This window comes from Lygodium microphyllum, chromosome 12 (genome assembly GCF_053477565.2).
Source record: "Lygodium microphyllum isolate KBCC chromosome 12, Lygodium_microphyllum_v1.1.10, whole genome shotgun sequence".
Lineage (NCBI taxonomy): Eukaryota > Viridiplantae > Streptophyta > Polypodiopsida > Schizaeales > Lygodiaceae > Lygodium > Lygodium microphyllum.
In genome coordinates, this window is record NC_141146.1 from 35,632,039 (window position 1) to 35,647,576 (window position 15,538).

Consider the following 15,538-nt stretch of genomic DNA (forward strand, 5'->3'; position numbering starts at 1 on the left):
CATCTATAGTTTTATTTTCCTCACCCCTTTTTTTAAATAGGATATAGTTTATGGCCGTCTTTCCTTTCTCTTCTTTTGTAGGCTTTGGTATTTAAGAAGAAGTATGGGATTTTATTTCTATACCATAATCATTTTCTCGATTGTGAAGATTCTGAGGCAAATAACACATTTTCCCTCCTGCTCTTGGTGGATATGGACAATTTGTGCTTATGTGACCTATCTCCCCACATAAATAACAAATCAAAAGTATTCTAAAATATCCTCTTCCATTTCCTCCTCTCATATTTTCTTGACTACTTTGTCCCATCAGTCCCCCATTACCTCTTCTTAAAGGCCTGCCTCTCAAAGCTCCTAGCCCCATGATGTACATTTGTCTTGACAATTGATCCTCAACTTGTGGAGCTAATTGAGTAGCTTGTCTTGCTAAAATCTAATATTGTTATCCATCCCCGTGCCAGTTTTGATCTTTGTTCTCACTATTAGATTTTCTATATGGTCTTCTCTTTCTAAGTTTCTCAAATTTTCTTTCTTTTTTTGTTGCTATCATCACTATTTCTTCAAAGGTGATTTGTTCTTTAATTTATAATTTTTTTCTTACCTCTCCTTGTTAGTTTTCCACAAAATTTTTTATTTTTACCATTTTAGGTGCTCCCTCTCTTGGGCCTATGGATGTGTTCCAACCGGTCCCAAAGTCGAGTGTATTCTAAAGTAAAAAATAGTATGGTTTGGTATTTTTTTAAAAAGCAAGATTCTATTTTCTTCCAAGGGTCTTCAAGAAGTTTTAGTTTTCTTTAAATCTGTCAAGAAATGCATGTTTGGTAGCTTCATATTCTATAGGAACAAGAGGATTTCTATCGAACAAGAGGATTTTGCAATTTGAGAGTTTTTTTCATAATCCTCAAACCAATTTCTTTCTTCATCCAACAACTGAAAATTTAAAATTTGGAGTTTTAAGGTCGAGTCTGTTTTAATCCTCAAACCAATCACTAAGGATCCTCTCCTTTTGTATCGTGGAATTATGGAAAAGAACTGGCCATTGAAATACAGTCTCAACAACTCAACAAATCTAAACAAAGTCAAAATTTTTGGCACTCCTCAATAGGAGGACCAAAAAAGATGTTACACAAGCTATAATAAAAGTATAATCCTCTCACACAATCCGAAAATGAGTGTTTCTTATCTCATTGTCTTTTTCTCTCTTACTACACTCAATGAGAATTCTTGAAAAGTACAATCAAGACACAAGAAAAAACGAAGGATTATGCCACTTGTAAATTTATTTACAACAAAACACACACACAAAGTATAACTTCTAAGAACTTTAAACAAAAGTTTTAAAAATGTGAGTTCAAAAGAACAAAGCTCCGTGTATTCTTCATAGCTCTTTTGGGTAGCGGTTTTACATTGAGCCTCTAGCCTTAGGCTTACAGAATTTTGACAAAACAAACCCCCGAAAGCTTATAATAATCCCACCTCTCTTCTCACATAAGAATTATGAAAATTAACTTGAAGAAGGGCCCGTGATTCATTGCCCTCTCTCTTATATATAGGGTTTTTCTAACACAAAAAGCTTAATTGCTTTTAATTAACTTTTACTTTTCTAAGAGCCAAAATGATTTCATTTTAGGCTTTGAAATTTTTTCTTAAACTTTTTTAATGATCTTCCTCATTTTTATTCTTTGTCTTCAAATGATCATCCTTTCTTTCTAAGCTTGTTAGAAAAAGTGGCTAGGCTATATGCACCTATTCATGTATTTTCTTCTTCCTTAAACTACTTCCTCCAAATACTACTCGTCTTCTTGCTCTTCATCGGTTTCTTCATCTTTCACTACAACTTTAGGTATTGTAGCTTGCTTCTAGCCTTATTATTTTTTCGTGTGGCTTCACCTCCTGTACATTGAGTCTTTGACTCTTTTAGTGCTTTCTCATCCTTTGCTGTAGGAGCCTTTGTAGCTAGTTTGGGCTTGTCCTCTTGTCTGGAAGTCTTCATCTTGGTTTTTCTTCCTCATCGCATAATCTTCCTCTTATGAGTCTTCATCATTAAAGTCATTAGATTCATCCCTAACAACATGTGTTTTGTATTTACACAAATAGACACTGTTGGAAGTACTATTATGTGAAAGAGTGACTTTCTCTCAAAGCTCAAGTCTAATTGCATTTGCTCACACTTTCCTTGGGACAATGTTCAAACAAATATTTCTGAATCACCCACTTTAACTTTTTCTAACCTTCCTTTTCTTGGATAATTATTGCAGCACAATGGATAGGACCTTTGTAGCATTAAAAATATGGAGACAATCCTCAATATGTTGCTAAAGTTTGATCTTCACAACCTCAAAAGGAGCCACAATTTCAAGGGCCTCGAGGACACCTACACCTTATTCCGTAGCCAATCTATCAATAGGGTTAATATTTCCAATCTCAGGATCCTTGAACGCTATCTATAGAGCTACATTTGACCCCATCAGTGTGTTGTAAATGGAATAATACCCCTCCATAAAGTTCTCACTCCTTCTTGTTGGACAATTGACTTTCCACAATGCAATATCCCCTTATAATGGCCACCTTTGTGTCTAACTAAAGCCATGCCTTGATGACATCTATTGGTTTCAGATACAATGCTTCCCCAATCCCACCAATAGATCTAGAAATTGGTTTTTGATTTCCACAATTTCTCATGATTATAGGACCAACAATAGGCCACAAACCAAGAACCCCTTCCTCCCCTGATGCAATTGTGATCCTATTCTCACATTTAAATTTCTGATGCATCAATCCAATCCTCTAAAAAGAACTTTTTTACATAATCACTTCATGTGACACTCACGAAAAGCCCTTCAACTCAAGAGAATGCATGGACATAGACCATTCTCTCCCCATCTTTGATAGTAAACAATCTTACACAACCATCTTCGCGGTTAAGAAACAAAAACCACTCCCATGCATGTGACATCCAAGATGAGTCCTTCAGCTCAAGAGCCTAGGGGATCCACCTTAGAGAACATATAAGATACCACCTTAGTTCAAAATAAAGGGCATTATATTTAATATAATTTATAGGATTACATTAACAAAAGGAGCTTTTTAATTTTAATTTTTTAAAAAATACCTAGTATAATTCTTTAAAAAATTTTAAAAGATACATTATATTTAGTATAATTCTTAATATCATTTGAATGCACGTTCTATAGATGATTTCTTATAGATGGACAATTGGGGCTCAAGAGAATGTACGAGCATAGACCATGCTCTCCCCTTCTTTGATAGTAAATAATCCTTCACAACCATCATCATAGTAGTTGACAAACAACTCTTTCTCTTTGCAAATCTCTACCACTTCTTCTTGCCCAAGACTTTAAAAAATCTCAACAACAGTAGTGAAGGAGTATATCTTTGAGAAACTTCAAAAGTTTGAACCAAAGTAGAAATTGTTTTACCCTCTGAACTACTAGCCAAGTTAGAGCATTTATAGTCCACCACATACATTCCAAAGTCCTCTTGCAAGGTCCATGATCTCTTATACTTCCAAACCTTTCAATTAGCACAACGTATACAATTCCATTTGATTTCTATATGAAGAACATTTCTTGATTTGACATTCCATAAAATTGGGAGTGATGGACTACAACTCAAAATAACATGACCACCTTAACAATGAGCTATCATGTGGACCCATTTGAACATTTTCTGTAGGTACGACCCTTTGAGTCTTCGAAAACCACTTTTTCTTCAAATAAACTTGCCTTTGTTCATGTGGTTAAGTGAGCAGTGATCGAGAACAAGCCTCACTCACTACTCGAATGAGACAATAAGGAGTGTGGGATAGGATATTGACTTTGTTATCGAATAATTCAAAATGAAAATTTTAAAACTTTCATGAACAAGACTGGAACAACACACAAACCCAAACAAAACTACTATAGCTCTAAAAAATTGGAAGACACACATTGGGTAAAGCATACAAAAACATTCAAACATGAAAATCTTGAGTCCAGAAACAAATAATCTTCTTAATACCTCTTAAATATTTGATACACCAAGCCTCATCTGAGCAACGTCCAAAACTCTGGCAATGTTCAATAAACTCTTCACAAAGAACCATACTCATATATGGGACCCCATTCTCACAAGTTTACAAATTTCATTGAAAAGGGGAAGGCCTCTTGCTCTTCACTTACTCCTCCTTAAATAAATCTCTACACACACATTGAGATTTTTGAAAGCTTTTGCTTTCTAAAGGTTTTAAAAACTTAAATGTTGAGAAAAAAACATTAAGCTTTATAGTTTTTATACACTTTTCAAAACATTTAATCTTTTCATTTATTATTGACCCTCTTTGTTTCGGAAAACACTGAAGTTTCCACCTTTCCACATTTGTTTGCGATGCTTTTGAGGCTGCCACATTTGCGTTTCATTTTTTGTGCCATGATCTTTAGAATATTGCCAATGTAGATGTCGCAGTTTTGGGTCAGCATATTGTAAGTCTTTGTAGCAAGTGTGGAAAAAAATGATGCCATTTATTAAGAGCACGTTAATGATAGCCACTTCCTCCATTTTTGTGTGTCATTGTCTTCAAAACCTTTGCCATTTGATTATTTTTCTTTTGTTCCTCTGTTCTCTTGGCACTTAAAAATTAGATTCACCTTTTCCTTGGTGCCTCGAGCCTTGTGCATAGTGGGTTGTGTCTCTCTTGAAACACCATCATGTGCAATATACTCTCCAAAAGATCAATTGTGGTCTTTGTTCTATTTGATCTCTGTGTAGCTACCATGATCATATCCACCATCAAGCCAATACAATCATTGCTAGATATCTCCACTACTCAATAATATGAGGGTGAGGACTCTTTCTGTCAATGATTTGGAACTCATTATACAACTTCCTCAAAAGTACCCAATTCCTTAATTTCCAATTTTGTTCTCACCTTTTCCTCCAAAAATTTTAAAGAATGTTTAATTTTCAACATTTCATGTGCTCTCTCTCTTGGGCCTAGAGATGTGTTCCAATGATCCCAAATACTGGTGTACGCTAAGGCAAAAAATTCTATGGTCTTATCTTATTTTTTCTGACAAGTCTCTATTTTTTTGCAAATATATTGGGAAGTTTCAATTTCCATAAAAGGGTCAAGAAATACCTGCTTGGTTGCTTCATATTCCCTAGAAATAGGAGGATTTCTCATTTTGAGATTTTTTTTCATAATCCTCAAACCAATTACAATGTTCATCCAACTTTTTGATATTCCCACTTTCTTCAATGCAGTGTGTCCTAACCAAAATTATGCTTAAAATTGTACCCAAGGCTCAGTCACACATGTGTTGAGAAAGATCCAAAATCGGATCCATGCAATGCAATCAAACAAGCAACTCCAATAAAAAATATGTGTATATTGCACAAATATTACCCAACCTATCTACATGTGCCCATGTGTCCTACAACATGCAAACACAATTCCTTGTTAAAATTAGATCCTGAACCTCATCTCTCAACACTCAACAAAGAAAATTTCATACTGTGCTCCACCCACCCAAAATCTCACTGTTACTGAATGAAATAATGGTCCTTAAGATAATGACCAAGAAAAGAATCCATCTCACAAACTGGTGGCATCCTTCACGGCCCTCAAACTCACGCTGTCGTGATGTTATGAGGACACAGTGTGAAAAAGTATGGAATGAATCATCATTCGACTTCTTTATTGATCTATAGAATCAATGTAATTTGAGCCATTAGTACTAGTGTGAGTTGCATGGATTATCCAAAAATACTAGATTTTTTGAAATTTTAGCCTATTTTTTATACTATTTATTGTAAAGATCCAAAAAAGTTAGAAAAAGCTTCTAGATTAAGATGGCATGCAAAAGCTAGTTGCTTTTTCAGTCAATTATGGGATTTTCACAAGAGGGACATATTGACAAAATCACGCATGTCGCGATTACTGTAAATAGGCTGAAAACTACAGATTGAACTGAAAGAAGAAGAAGGAGTGATCTTCGAGATCTATGAGGAGGTGTCCTAAGGTTTTACCCCCCTTTCAAAGCCAACGAAGCCATCAGATTTGGGTTCCAAGTAGCAGTGAAGGAGTTGTAATTTTGATGCAGGGTTTGTTCTATGAAGAAGCTCCAAGAGATCTAATGCCTGGAGATTGCTTCTCAATAGTGCAAAGATTCCAGGTTCTTTCAATACATATTGATTCAATTCATTGTGCTTTGTCTTTGTAGTGTTTACCACTTGGGTATTCTCTATCTTCCCTTCCATCTCCTATCTCTACTTCCTTCTACTTTTGATCCCCGATGGATTCGACTTTTCGACAAAAACCCCTCCAACATTGGTGAACCCGACATGAAAGGTTGTCAGAAGAAGGAAAGACAAGATGGAAGAGTCTTCGAATACAATCTCTAGTGATGTTTTGCAACAGTTGGTGCAAAATAGGAATATGCTTATGCATGTACAACAACAACAACAGGTGATGCAAGCTTTAGCTCAAACATAAAGTGTTGTGATGAATGCTTTGCAAGCAATTGAGCGTGAGATGAAGCTATTCAATGGCAAGGATGTATCTGCATATGTACATACCTATGCTCAGAATATGGAATTCTTTGGGGTGGCTCAATTTGTATGGAGTCAGTGTTTTGTACATGTTATTGTTCATGAATTGAAAGCACGGATTACTGAATTATACTTGTAGGATGCTGACTGGGTAGCCTGCAAGAAGACACTCAGGGAAGAACTTTACATTGAGAATACTAGTTTGATTACACGCAAGACTTTTCAAGAGTGGGTTCTACAACCCAATAAGGGTCTTGTGGCTACACAATTGTTAAGAGAATTTGAAAGTCGATTTGAGCAGTTGGATCTTACAAAACAGCAAGCTCTTGCAAGTCAGAAAATTGAATTGTTTCTACACGCAGCTGATCTTGAGCTTCAAGAGAAGCTTGATGATTTGTTGGAGGATTAGACTACAGAGACAAGTTTGAAAACAGAGTGGAGATATGTTAAGGAAGTTGTTACTGCACTTGTGAATAAGCATAGAAGAAGAGAAAGATTGCATGTCTCTAGCTAGCCCACTGTTATAGGCAAGACAATTGATGTATCTAGTAAGCCACCTACTTCTGTGGCTAACCCTATGGTTGTACATGCTATTGTTCCCTCTGTTAGGGAAGATGTCTTAGATGAATTGGTCAAAGGCATGTGGGATCTTCAATTGAAGATTGCAAAATTGGAGGAAAAAGGACAAGAGGAAAGGGGACGGGCAACAACCCCTAAGCCTGGAGAAATATGTATGTGGTGTGATAGTTTGCAGTACTAGAGAAATGATTGTGGTGCCTATCAAGAGGTCTTGGCACGATAGCTTATCTTTTGGAAAGATGGCACGATCCATGCACAAGAAATGGGATAGACTCTTGCTTTGAATTTTGGAAAGGGAGGTATGCAGAAGTTGTTGGAAGACTTGGCTGTCTGAAATTACTTTTGGTCTACAATTGGATAGAATGCATGGCCAAGTGGTCCAAAGGCTAAAATATGGACACATGCTTTACATGCAGCTGAAAAGAGAAAGGTCACTGATAGTGAAATGTCTCATACAAGGCAAGACATTCATGGCATAACTGGTTGGGAATCACTGGTAGATGCATATTCAGTGTATGCATATCTAGCAAAAGTTCAAAACACATATGTACTTGTGGAAGAAAAACGTAAAAGAGATGAAGATATTGCATGGATCAGCCTAAAGCTGGAAATTAGCCACCTCCCCAGCATATTATGGAAGAGGTCAGTCAGGAGCAAAAGCAAGATAACAAACAAGAGGGCAAAAAGAAGGGCAAGTAGCTAGGATATAAGTTGCAATCTGACATTGAGACAGCCACAGATCTTAAGAAGGTTCTTGAAGAAGGGATCTTAAACAGTCGGGTGGAATTTACCTTGGGAGAGATGCTTGGCATTGCCAAGTGAGAATTTCATGATGAGATCATTGACATAATTAAAAGGAAGCGTCAATTTCTTGGTGTTACCACTAGTGCATTGCTGCAATTTGAAGAGGAAACTGGTTTGTTGGGTATTCGGGCTGAATATGAGCATGAAGTAAGTACAGGATTGTCTATACATGATGCTACTAATCAGTGGGATACCATGTGGAAAAGAGAAAAAAGTGGCTAAAAATGCATTGTCTTGCAGCAATATGCATGGTGGAGTAAGGCAAATGCAACAATATGGAGAAGAGAATCTAGGATTTATTTCTCAAAGTCACTACACAAGAAATCGTTGGGCTAGAGCTACCACTGAAACTATAGTGAAAATAGGGGAGCATGAAACTCCTTGTGTTTCTTTACTTGACCATGGGTCTGAGATAAATGTCATTGAGAGTGGATTGTATGAAAATGGTGCATGGCTTGTAGACACTGATCATGGTTGGTGTATGAGGGCTATAAATAATTCTCCAAGGGAGCTCTATGCTGCATGTCCTAATGTAAAAGTAACCATTGGTGATGTACAAGAAGAGCAACACTTCTTTGTGCAAGATAATTCCTCATATGTAGTGATTTTGGGACAGCCCTATATTACATGTGTGCATATGGAAACAAAGGTTCTTGATGATGGTTCTGCTTATGCAAGAGTCAAAAGCAAGGATGGGAGAAAAATAGTCCAATTTCTTACTGTTTGTGTTAATCATCCTAGAAATCGGGATATGCTTCAAGAGTCTCCTTTGGTTCCAAATGCAAGGGAATTCAAAGACTTGGATTCTCATTAAGCACTGCTGTAATGCGGGGCTATAGTAGTGCTGTTCAGAGGGTGTACTCGCCACTTCATGGAATGAAGCATGTATTTACTATTGGTAATTCTCAGTTTACAGTAAATAGTTCATGTTGGTTTAAGCCTATGGAAGCTATGTGAAAATGCTAAACGCATATCTATGAAATGGGGCTACTAAGAAACTGAGAGCATTGGGATTGTTAGCTGAAAATGATGGCCTTTCAAGCATCTTTTATGGGCTAAATATTACTGACACTATGGTTGAAATTTTAGCAACTATACATGTAGAAAATGAGGCTGAAAACAGAGTGTTGTTAGTATGTTCTTTGGATACTTATAATGTTATAGCATTGTTTGCTCAGTAGGAAGGATTACAATGGGCTAAAGCACTTGTGGAAACAAAGTATAAGATAGTTGACAAAAAGATGAAACCAATTGCTTTGCCACTTCCACTAGAGAGTGAGTGTATCCATGAAAAAGTGTCAAGGTAGCCAAGCTTACGGGATCCTAATGATATAGGTCATCAATTTACATATGAAACATTACATGAATTGAAAGTTGGTGCAGAAGGGTTTCTTTTGCTTGCTGAGAGAGACTGTTTCATGTAGATGTCAACTAGACATGAAAAGGCATTTTCATTTCAGCCAAGTGAAATAGAATGTGTGGATCCAAATGTTGTCTCTCCTATGGTCATATTTACGGTGCCACATGTACCATGGAACTTGAGGCCTATTCCAGTGCCTAACACTTACTTGCCAAAGCTAATGGATTTGCTAAGTGAAAAGATTCACATGAAAATCTTGGAGCCTTCTTCATCCCCATACTCAAATCGTTGGTTTATTGTGCCCAAAAAGAATGGGGCTTTGAGATTTATTCAAGACATGCAATCGGTCAATAAAGTAACCATAAGAAATATGGGTGTAGGTCCTGTGGTTGATGAATTTGCAGAGGCTTTTGCAAGCATAGAGCGTTCTATTCTTTGGGTGATCTTTACTCGGGTTATGATCACAACCATGAAGACTCCCTTGGGGTTAGTATGGATATGTACTCTCTCACAGAGAGTAACAAACTGAGTGGCACACATGACAAATGCTATGAATAGGGTACTCAAGGATTTTATACCACAATTGACTATGCCATTCTTAGATGATGTTCCAATCAAAGGGTGTGCAGTGGATGAAAAGAATGAAGAGATGTATGCACATGAATGCATATAGTTTGTTGCAGATCATATTGTGGATTGTGAGAGGATTTTGACACATCTAGAAGAGGTGCATTTAACTCTTTCTGGACAAAAGTCTGTCTTTGGAGTTGAAGAGGTTTTGACTGTTGGGTATATGTGTGGGCCTTATGGGTGAAGGCCACCACCAGCAAAAATAGATGGGATTGATAGAATGCAAGATGTGTGCACAAATGTATCGGAGATGCGTAGATTCTTGGGCGCATGTGTGTTCTATTTGATATGGATTCCTCACTTTGCACATGTAGCCGATGCTCTTTATCAGCTTCTAAGGAAAGGTCAAAAATTTCATTGGGAAAGGAAGCATCAAAAAGCAATGAAGAATTTGAAGCAGCTCTTAAAATCTGCTCCTACATTGAGAAAGGCTAACGATTCACATGGAAAGCCTATCATTATTACTATTGATACAAGCCCAATCAGGATTGGATGGGCAATTGGGCAAGATGATGAGGAAGGGCAAAGATATGCAATTCGCTTTGCTGCTAAAGTATTGAGACTGAACATCAGAGAAGATATCCACATGTTAAAAGAGAATTATGGGAAATTCTGATAGCCCTTAAATGTGATAAGAAATATTTTATGGGTGCTCATGTAGTCATTGAGACTGATTGTTTGCCGGTATTGGGTATGATTACTAGTTGTGCTACTTCGGACATTGCTATGCTCTAGTGGATTGCATACATCAAAACTTTGAACCTTGAATTTTAGCATATTGCAGATAGAGATAACTGAGTGGCAGACATGTTATATTGTGCATATTATGAGAATGAAGATTGGATGATGGATGAGGAGGAAGAAGATAACTTTCTTATGGCTAAAAATGATGTTGCAAGAGTGAATTTAGCAATGCAAGGTGCTGCTACAGCATTAACAAAATCTTGGACAACAAAGAGGAGACACTTTAGATGTTTTGCATCTTGTGTAGAAGTGTTTCTGGAAGACAAATATCCAGGAGAGTGGTTGAGAATTGGTCAATACCTCAGTACATTAACAAAGAGAGATGAATGGTCAGATGAGGAGTTTAAGAAAATCAAGAGAAAAGCGTATGGGTGTTTTTTAAAAGATGGATACTTATGGAGACATACTAAAAAGAAACAGGGTATGCCATTGCGAGTTTTGGGTGACAGAGCTTCACAAGTAAAAGTAATGCAAGAATTTCATGAAAGCTTGTGGGCTGGTCATAGAGGTGTTTGGGATACTTTTACAAAGATCAAAGAAAGATATTGTTGGCAGGGTATGTATAAGGATGTTACTCATAACAGAGGATGTGCAGGTTCAGAGGGGGTGGATTTCGTGATGTTATGAGGACACAGTATGGAAAAGTATGGAATGCATCATCATCCGACTTCTTATTGATCTAGAGAATCAATGTGGTCTGAGCCATTAGTACTAGTGTGAGTTGCATGGATTATCCAAAAATACTAGATTTTTGGATAATTGTAGCCTATTTTTGATATTATTTATTGTAAAAGTCTGAAAAAGTTAGAAAAAGCTTCTAGATTAGGATGGCATGCAAAAAGCTAGTTGTTTTTTCAGTCAATTATGGGATTTTCATAAGAGGGACAGATTGACGAAATCGCACGCGTCGCAATTGCTGTAAATAGGTTGAAAACTACAGATTGAAATGAAAGAAGAAGAAGTAGTGATCTGGGAGATTCGTGAGCAGGTGTCTTGTGGTTTTACCCCCCTTTCGGAGCCAATGGTGTCGTGCTACTGCGCATCTGAGCCGTAAACACCTCCATTTTTGTTGTGCATATGTGTTATCTTTTCGTGTGTGTTTCATTGTGTTTGATTGTTGCATTATCTTTCCATCCTTTTTAGTACCTGCATCCAATGTACATACTCCACTTGTGTGTTTGTGTTTGTGTGTGTTTCTGTTTGTGTGCATGTTGTGTGTGTGTCAGAAAAATATGAAAAACTAATGCTAAAGAATAATATTATGCTGTCAATTTCAATGATGAATTCCAAGAAAAGGGCAGGAAACCGTGGAATCAAAGAAAGCTTTGTAGAAGCCGACATTTAAGCTATGAAGATAAAGGTTGCACGTGAACAAGGCCAACATAATATGCGGGACAAAGCATTCTTGAAGAAGAACATAGCCATGGGTTATGTAAGTTCAGGGAATCATAAGAATGGCACAAAATTGAAAGTTTCAGTCAGAGGCAAGATAAATGATGCTGTTGTTACAAAGATGCCATTTGCAGGGTTGATCTAATAGCCACAGGGGCTCCTCCACGTGGTCACTCAGAGATACTGGATGCTTCAGAGAAGGTTGTGGGGGAAGTTACCAGCGGAGGTTTTAGTCCTTGCTAATAGGAGCAACTAAATTTGTTGGGCCTTTTTGGGAGGCTAGCCTATTCTGGGCAAAAGGAGAGCTTTTTCTCGCTCGTTCTACTACCGTGAAGGAGCTCATTACTATGGAATTATGGACCAAGCTATGGCAAGAAAAGAAATCAAGTAGAGTAGATTTGATGCAAACAAGGGACTCTGTTGGTGCAGAAGTCCTGTGCCCAGATCCACAACTTCAAGAGCTGTTGACAATAGAAAACATGCCAGACCCTCTTTACCAGACGGGTTAAATTTTTTTTCAGCAGATGCACCTGAAGATTATGAGCACGTTTTGCGTTACTTGACCAACCACTGACTGTCCAGTCCACTATGGAGAAATTAGCGGCCATATGTGATGGCGGGAAATATTGATTTTGTACCAGATGTTGAAATGTCTCGGAGAGGTACTCTTCTACTCTCAGGTTATGTTCGTGGGAGGAGTCTTTCCGTGAATCAACTGGTACATTTGACCGGGTTAGAAGACTTCACGTTGAAGCAAATTGAGATTCTAGAAGATCCATGTTTTTGGTGCGGCAATGTTTTATGTCAAAAGGATGGCTATTGAGGCTTCGCCAAACTCTGAAAGAAGGATTGGCCATTGTGACTTCAACAAACACTGAGGATGGGATGAAGCAGAGATTATGAGATAGACCACAAGAACCATCAAGTTGTCTAAGAAGAATACATGCGGATTAGAGGCAGAAAGCATCATACATAATGTATGTCGATGCTGGGCAAATGATTGTTATCCGTGAGCTGAATCTCGCTATGCTGTGCCTCTGTAATTCTGCGGTGTCTTGACTGATAATTTTCTGCTATTACTGCTGCTTCTTGTCCAGAAGATGGATCAACATACAATGCTAATACGACTAAAAATTATCGACAGCCTTCCTGGGATGAAGAGGAGTTTTGGATTCCCTCTACATCACCATCATCTACAACATGGAGGACTTCCAGCAGCCCAAAGACCCTCAACAGCAACAGAAGATACTTCCTCAGCGCCCGATCACTGTTGCTCGATCTGTTTATGATGAGCTCGCTTGCAAGCCCTGAGATTACAGAGACCTCTCTGAACTTTGAGTTTTTGTCATGTTGATTGCGGTTGTGTAATTGATAACTCTGAGCCTTACTATAATCAATTGCGAAATGGAGTGTTAGAAGCCTATTCAGGAATTTTCCAAGGATTCAAGAACACAAGCCGGAGCTTATGTCACCATATGCGGGCCATATTTTGCAGTTCATTGAAAGCATTGCTGCAGATGTACACATGGATGAAGCAGTCACAAAGGTAGCAGTAGGTGTTTTGGGTGACTTAACTGATATCTTGGGTGCCAGTGCTGCAGCTTTGTTTCACTCTTCATCCTTCTACAAGAACTTTTTGTAGCAATGCCAGGCATCTGATGATCATCAGAGCTGAAAGAGACAGCATATTGGGCATCCTTGACTTTTAGCCGCATTCTATCTAGATGAATTTGAATGCAGTAGTCTTCATCCGATTCTTCTGTACAAGTTTGTAGCACATTGTTTACATAAACATCCTCGTCCATTGTGTTTTGCAAATAAGTTGGGATGATGGTGTTGTGCTGGTTTGCCCGTTTGATAGTGTTGGCATCTTTGCCATTACTGTTGCAGCAGTAAGGTTGATTGGACATTTTTCTATTGTACTGAGGGTTGGAGTTGAATACATGTACCAGAGTAATTGGTAGTGAAAAAGGTTATGTTAAATGATGAAGATGCTCGACTGTAATTTTGAATATGCTGCTGTAGTTGATGATGAGGATGTACCAGAGCTTGTAGAAGGAGAAACATTCTGCCTAGCTTGCTCACAGATCATCCTAATCTCTATTAACACCTAAAGAAGAGTGGAGACAGGGAAATTGGCAAATCTTTGATTACCAAGGTGTGGCTCACTTGTTGAGAAACCAACACGGTGTTGTATGACAGCATATAATGAACACGGACTTGCTCAGGATACTTTGACACTTTATGAACTGATGAAGCTACAAAATCTTTGTCCAAAAAGCTATATGCTGAGATAAAAAGGACTTGAACAAAATTTGTTTGTTGACAGTATCTTTGTTGTAATTCATTTGACAAGCAATATAGTGATCTTTGGCATCATAAATTTGAGTTCTTCTTGTTAGCCTCTTTCCTTGTTGCATCTTGAACCCTGTGTTCAATAGCTCTTGCTCGAACTCCACGACATTTCTGGTGAACCCGACGTGAAAGCGGTGCGTCAATTTTCAGCAAGATGGGAGACTCGCAAGAAGAGATGACAGATGAGAATGTCATGAAGCATCTGTTTCAGTCATTTACAACCTATATGCAGCAGCGCTTCATCCACAAGATGCACAAGAAGGTGAACTTGTATCGTGAGCATGCTAGTGGGCAGGTATTTCTCAAAGAGACACACTGTCTCAACTGCTCCCCGCATTGCGGATTCAATAGAGGACGTCTTAATCTCTTTCTGTGAGATCCATTGCATCAAAGTCAACAGCTTGTAAATGGCCCTGCGAATTTCTGGATTTAGGCATCCCGCGATCGCGATCGGTAGGACAAACTGCCACAAATGAGAAAGCATTAAGAATAATGGTCACTTTTCAAATTTCAAAATGTCCACGCTAATTAAAATCCACTCTGTTCACAAACCTGACATATCTTATGCCAATCATGGGATTTTAGCCCAGACATTTGGTCATCTTTAGAAAATGCGGACCTGAGAGAACGCATCATACCCGTCGGAGTGCGGATAGACTTGATTACTTGCTTCACAATGCGCTTTTCTTTGGTAGACAAAACCCAGGGAGCGCGAGGAAGCTGCACTCCCCCTTCAGCACTCGACTGCGGCCAAAGCGCCTCCATATTACCTACCTCCTTTAAATCCATTCATGACCCTATAGTGTCTCTCTTTCCTGTGATGTGGTCCCATAGCAAGCTACCCACATTTTTGAAAATATGCATGGGATCCAATAAGTGGTTGACCTGTAAGTGGGTCCAATATGGCAACTTGTAGAAAATTGAGAGCCGTCGCATTCCATTTGGATGTGATTCCGGGTTTACCATTTTCAGCTCGTACTAGCTTGCTGCGTTCGTACGTGCTGGAGGTCGTCCAAGAAAACCTTCCCTGAGTTCATGATCCTCCGGCAAGAAAGCGGCGTGTCCTTGATATACCATCTTCTTCATGGTTCGTGACCTTTCTTCGTAGAAAGCCATGGAGGAATGTTG